Raw genomic sequence first — 6,744 nt, forward strand, 5'->3', positions numbered from 1 at the left:
TCTCTCATGAAAAATTCATGAAAAGGATAGCATATGGCCATAAATAAGTGCTAAGCGAGATATGTAAAGGAAGAACCTTTAAAGAGTGTGTGTAAGGTAACGCCGGTCTGATCCCATGGATTAATGGTTTAAAAGTTTTGCTACCAAACATTCCGATTAAACTTTGCGTTATCCTCACTAAGGTTAAGTTTAAAATCGAAAGATACCTAACTGTATTAACACTTTTTATATTTCACTATCTGGAATGATTTTTGTCATTATTAGAACTAGTGGGGGATTGTTGGAAATTGTTTTGCAATATTAGTTCCAAAATGACAAAAGAGTTAAATAGCATTTAATGCTTTGCTTTAAGTCCCACATAGAAAGTGGAGACATCCTTTAAAGCATTTATAAATGCTTTGGAACTTTAACTCACCAAAGGAACAAAGAGAATAAGGTGCCACATGGACATGTGGTGGTCCTAAGCATTATGCCACTTGACACAACCAATGGACCCTCGCCGGTGTTGCCACCGGCGACACCGGCTCCGGCTCCGGAACCGGGACCGGGACCGGGACCGGGGGCGTGGGCGTAGAGGCGCTAGTGGCGGCTTGTAGGCGGCACTTGAGCACTTAGGCAATTAGTGCTCAGAATTTTAGTTATTGTTTTGTTTGAATTTTGAATTCAATTTTCATATCTTTTCATGAAATAGTGTCATATATGAAACATTGTGTTTTATGGTGAAATGGTGTTGTTTCATCAAAGGTTGCAAACTTTTGAAACAACATCCATATCTCCTATAAATATGTGATTCTATTCAGAAAAATAACACAACATCCATATCTCCTATAAATATGTGATTCTATTCAGAAAAATAACACAAGAACTAAAAACGTATTTCTCTTCCAAAATTCCAGAAAAACCTTCCTTGCATTTCGGGTTCTTCACTTGTCTTGTGCAGACTCGAAATTAAGGCTGATATTATCCTGAGTGTTCTTGCATTTTCCAACTCTAAGACATAATAAAAGAGTGCTTGAAATACTTTTAAGGAAAGTGATTCTCAATCACGATTCAGTCCTGGATCCATTTAATTTTACCGAATTTTCTAACACTAAGTAGACAAATTGTATGATAAGTTTTTTTGTTAAATGTTATAGAATTTGACCTTGCCTCTCCTAACTCCTTTATTATTTACTGGTGTTTAAACTTAAACTCAATTCAATTCAAAATATTAACAATACTAACATGGTCTCTTGGCCGCGGAAGAACATGTAGCTTAACTGTATATATAAAACTCATAGCATGTCCTTTATTTTATCCTATATATTTAAAGAAGGAAATCTTTATGCAGACAAACTATGTCCATTAGGTCATATCATTCAAAAAAATTATTGGTGGAATGAAGCTCTTGTGTTTGTTTTTGATGATATGGTTCAAAATATGCTACACCTTTCTTATTTCTTTCTGTTAAGTTAAGAAGGTGTTTGGTTCATGTCCTCCCTCTTTTGTATATTCCTTTTTTATTTATATAATTTTTCATTTTGCTTAAAAAATCAATTCAAAATAAATTTGTAAATTGATTTAGGCAATGAAAATCCTATGAATCAAATTTTATTTTATATATATATATATATATATATATATATTATAATATATATATATATATATATATATATATATATATATATATATATATATATATGAATGTCATTTTATTAAAACAATTAAATTCATATCGAGGGGCCTGTTTGAGCCCATAAAGAGACTTTTTGAGCTTGCATACCATCCTAGGATTGTGAACGTTGAAACCGGGTGGTGCTTTCATAAACATTTCCTCCTCTAACTCACCATGAAGGAATGCATTATGAACATGCATTTGATGCATTTCTCAATCCTTTGCAGTTGCTACTGCTAACACAATATGTATATTTACCATTTTTAGAACCGGTGCAAATGTTTTTGTGTAGTCAATCCCATCCACCTGGCGATTCCCAAGAATGACCAGTCGCACTTTGTATCTTTCTATGCTCCTATCAGATTTATGCTTGATTTTGTAGATCCACTTACATCTCAAAGTTTTCTTCTCAGGTGGTAGATTTGTTAAGATCAAAGTTTCGTTATTTTGAAGTGTTTGTATCTCATCTTTTATAGCTTTTCTCCATCTGTGATTCTTTTCTACTTCAGCATAGGTGAATGGTTGTCTTTCCTGTGAAATTGAGGCAAGGAACACACTATGTTTTAGAGAAAATTTATCAATATTCACATAATGATTTATGGGGTACGGGTCACCTTAGCATACTATTGAAGAAGGTGAAACCTTGGATGGGCTTATTCTCATAGTAGTGTTAGTTACAAAGTCTCGTAGACGTACAAACAGTTGTTTCACTCGTTTCCCTTTCCCCAATGAAGGTTCATCTGATGTAGTTGATGAACTTAATGACTCATTTGTCGTGTCAGTAGCCATTTATAGAACATCATGTTCTTCATTTGATGAAATCAATGTACTTGGTGACTCATTTACCGTGTCACCAGGAAATGGGACAATGCTGAATTCTTCACTTGTTGTACCCTTTATTTCACACCTCATTATTTTGATTGGCATGATCTATGGATGCATTTTTCTTTTCAGGAAAAGGATACGCATACTCAATAAATTCAACATCTCGAGACACACAAATTTCTTGTGTCTCTAAATCAAGTAATTTCTATCCTTTTTTCCATAAGGATATCCGATGAAAGTGTCATACCCCAAATTTCACTCTACCTTTTATAATATTCATCTAGGTCACTAACCCTAATCATATGCATACATTTATGATCATTCATTTCATCGGCATAATCATGGTCCAATACAAGAGGACAGGTATCTTGGATTCCAAGCTTTATGCTTACACATAGTGGAAACTAGGGTTTCTTACAACTAGATATGGCTCAATCAAGCAAACCCTAATCTAGGATCCTCACTTGATCATGGTATCCCCAAACCCTAATTATAGCCATCACTCCTTGTATGAGCCCCTAACCCCATTTCATTGGTCCCCTATCATTCCATTGTGTGTGTGCCTCACTTGCTTGGTCAAGATTCATTCAACTGGTATATTATGGATGTTTCCTCGATTTGATTAACATTCACTCCATGGCCTTACATGTTCATCTCTTGCTCGTCTATGTTCATTGATTCAACCCTAATTCCATGGCATCATAACTTCCATTTTATTCAATTCATCCCTAGAATTTCAGGTGATCATTTCTTCATGCCTAGTCCAAGTTCATGTCTTGCTTAAGCCTATTTCATATGGTCATCTCAAGTGCCTGGTCCATGCCTTGCTATTTCATTTGATCAATGTTATTCAAGTTCATTCCATGCCATTATCATGTTATTGGTGCTTGGTTCATGGATCTTTGCTTAAGACTTATCTCATGGTACATTTATGTTTTGTTCATTTTGTGGCCATGAGTTCATTCATTGTCCATTGGTCCATTGATACTTTATACCATCCATCATTTCCTGTGATTTGATTTTTGGTCCACTCATAATCAATTAGGTCTTTTGGATTATTTCATTTAAGATTTATTAGGGTATTTCATTTGTTCTGATTCTAGGCCAATTTCAATTCATGTTAAGCCATCCATATTCAAGTTCATCATGACAAATTCAAGTTTTATTCAAATATCATGGTCATGTACAATTGCAAATTCAATTAATTCCATTCCAATTAAATCCAAGAACCAATCTATTTCATCCATTATGTGTCAATTCCATTCATTACAAGCATGAAGATGTCCAAAACATGAAAGATTACAAAGCAATGGAAATGTTGACCAAATGTTGACTTTGGTCAACATTTGACTTTTTGGTCAACTTTGACCAAAGTCAACCCAAATCCCTAAAACCCTAAATTCTCATCCTAAAGCCCTAAATCCCATTTTTAATCTCCAAGGTTCCACCATGATCCATTAGTTTTCCATCTTTACATGAAAGCTTCAAGTTCAAACTTGACCTTTTGTGTTCAACCACCATTGTCCATGACCTACAAAATAAGGCAAAGCATGAAATGCAATCGGATGGGCAGGATACAAACTGATCAGAATCAACACCTAAACTATTCCACAAAATCATGGCAGTTTTGTTAGGTAATTACCAAGTCAGAATACAATGGTACATTAGCCATATTTGGACTTTGCTTTGAGCCTATGCATGCTAGGACCAAGCCAAAACCATTCCCATTATCCAAGTCAGGACCTGTATCATTTGAATCAAAATAAAACCATGCAATGCCAAACTTGCAATTGGCTTTCCAAATAATGCAGACTTGCTACTGTCATGAACCATAAAGCAATGCACTCATACCTGCTGCAATATAACACATCAGTTCATTCAAACCTACAGAATGCCATCAATTTATCAATAATCAGGCACAACATCATTCAAAGCCTTACAAACATGAGCTAACCATCCATGGTATTATAGCATGGAAAACATTGCAAAGCATTAAAACAAATACAACTAACAAGCCTGACCTGCAGCAATCCAAGTCAAGAGCATGAACATACCTATCATGTACAAGGCAATGCCAAAGCCAATGCATAATTTCCATAGGCCACACTTTCCTAGCATCCCACCTGCCAACCTACCAAATAAAGAACATGTTCCAAACCTGTTGCACAGGACCTGCAATGCTGCAACAAACATAGCCAATTCAGTTCAAGATTGACAGGAAATGCATCAGCAATGCAATAAATGAGTTGCAACACAAATTGAATTAGAAAACCATTCATACTTGCAACAGAATTTGAAAACCAACTGAGTTCTATTGATCCTAACATTAGCTATGCATTCCCATAGCAGTTTCTTGTATAGTCTAACAGGTCTTACAATGCAACGTTTCATTGAGTTACCAACAACCTGTCATCCTCTTAACAAAACTTACACAACCTGCAATTTCCAAGAAAACTAACCAAAACCTGCAGTAGCAGGTCATCATTTGATCACTAGCAAACTTCAATTCAACTTACAACCTGCAACCTGGAAAATTCACAAATCTCTAACTCTAACCAATTTTCAATTCCTCTAACTAACTTAACAGGCCCTAACATTTTCTACTACTCACAACTAACTTCAATCACTAATAGAAAACTGATTCTAACAAATCACACTTCCCTAAGTCTATCAGAAAACTTCACATCCAACTAACTTGGCTTTGATCCAAAGTTAACAGAGTTAACTCTGTTAACTTTCCATTGCCTAGCATAACATCCCTGTCACAAATCATCAGCAGCAACCAGTATATCACACATCAAAATTTTAATGGTAAAGCAAAAACGTACTTATAACAGTCATGTATCCTTCAACCAATTCACAACAATAGTCATTAGCAGGTTAGCAGCAAGGCATCATAAACACTTCAACCTAACTGCTATAACTGAAACTAACCTAACATAACTTACAAATAACTTCAAAATAATTGCATAAAAATCCAAAATCAGTTACAAAACTCACCAATCCCTAAGCTGCCTGAGCTGATCTAACTTGCCCCATTCAGTTGCAACCAACTCCAACTTTTGTAAAGCTCCAACCATTTCCCAATCATGCTCTCTTGGATTCACTCTCACCTTTATTACTCCCTTCAATTCATCATAATCTTCACTCTCTCTCAACTCAACTTTCTCAATCATCAATCACAATCATCACCACTCATCACTCTCAACTGAACCCGAGTGCTCCAAGCTCAACCCCGGATATCAATCAATCTTCAACCTTCATCAATCATTGCTCCACCCCCACGTATTCCCTCACCTTCATCCATCACAATCATCAACTACATTTGATCAGTGAATCAGTTCCAAACCTCACCTTCAACTCAATCTGAATTCAGTCCTCGACTCATTCACATCAACAGAGAATAAAGAAGAAAAGGATAAGAGACGAAGAAATTTGAAAGATAAAAATTAAGAGAAGAGATTCAAAACCGATCTTACACGGAAATAAGATTTTTTTTTTGCGTCCATCGTCATCGTCTACATCTCCGACCAGGTAGGTTTCAACCTTTGCTTTCCATCTTCTTCTTGTTACTGAGATATATAGTTTAGGGAGTGGATTCAAAGCCCCAACCTAGGGGGATTTGAATCATAGTGTGGAGGGTTTAATTTAAGGTATTGGAGCTAGGGTTCTTGGGGATTTCACGTACGGTTAGGGGTTTAGGGTATTGTTCTTGTGCAATTGATAACGGATTCAAGGAGGACTTATTGAGACGAACGGATTGGTGGTTTCAATTTCCATTTTGGGTGGCCACCACCGTCGGAGGTAATTTCCAGTGCGGTGGCGCACGGTGGTGTTGACCTGAGCTGAAATAGGTGTGGCGCGGATTTCGTTTGAATTCAAGCTAGCTTCCGATCACATTCTCCCATGTGCCATTGACTTTGGATGAGGGTGCTGAGTCACAATTTCACCATGTGTTCATTGCCTTTGTATCTGTTGGGCTTAATTGTACTGGCCCAAGCACGAAATTAGGGCCATCACCATACTTTTTGCTCCTGTACCCCCTTCCTGAAGGAAAATTTTAGTGGGCTTCTTATTCAAGCCTATGCGCCCCATTACTGAACTGCACCACATTTCCAATCTCTGCACCCCCTGGCCCAATTGAGTTTATTTATTTCTTTGTTGATATTTTCATGCAATGTTTCCCTATTTTTAATTCATAATTCATGACTTTTTATTTCTTGTTTTTAGTCTTGATTTTAATTGGTTACTATGAGTAGAAAATA

At 36.3% G+C, this 6,744-nt stretch overlaps 1 long non-coding RNA gene across 3 annotated transcripts; it reads right to left on the reverse strand.

Annotated features, from left to right (window-relative positions):
• Positions 1-3,695: 3,695 nt before the first annotated feature.
• LOC127087225 (uncharacterized) lies at positions 3,696-5,952 on the reverse strand. Of its 3 annotated transcripts, none has more exons than XR_007789799.1 (4): positions 5,480-5,952; positions 4,534-4,659; positions 4,122-4,330; positions 3,696-4,010 (listed from the first exon to the last, which is right to left on the reverse strand). It is a non-coding gene; the product is annotated as an uncharacterized LOC127087225 (long non-coding RNA). The 3 variants fall into 3 exon arrangements; XR_007789800.1 differs by having other exon boundaries at positions 4,122-4,333; XR_007789801.1 differs by having other exon boundaries at positions 4,122-4,363.
• Positions 5,953-6,744: the final 792 nt, after the last annotated feature.

The sequence above is a fragment of the Lathyrus oleraceus genome, chromosome 5 (genome assembly GCF_024323335.1).
Source record: "Lathyrus oleraceus cultivar Zhongwan6 chromosome 5, CAAS_Psat_ZW6_1.0, whole genome shotgun sequence".
NCBI classification, from domain to species: Eukaryota; Viridiplantae; Streptophyta; class Magnoliopsida; order Fabales; family Fabaceae; genus Lathyrus; species Lathyrus oleraceus.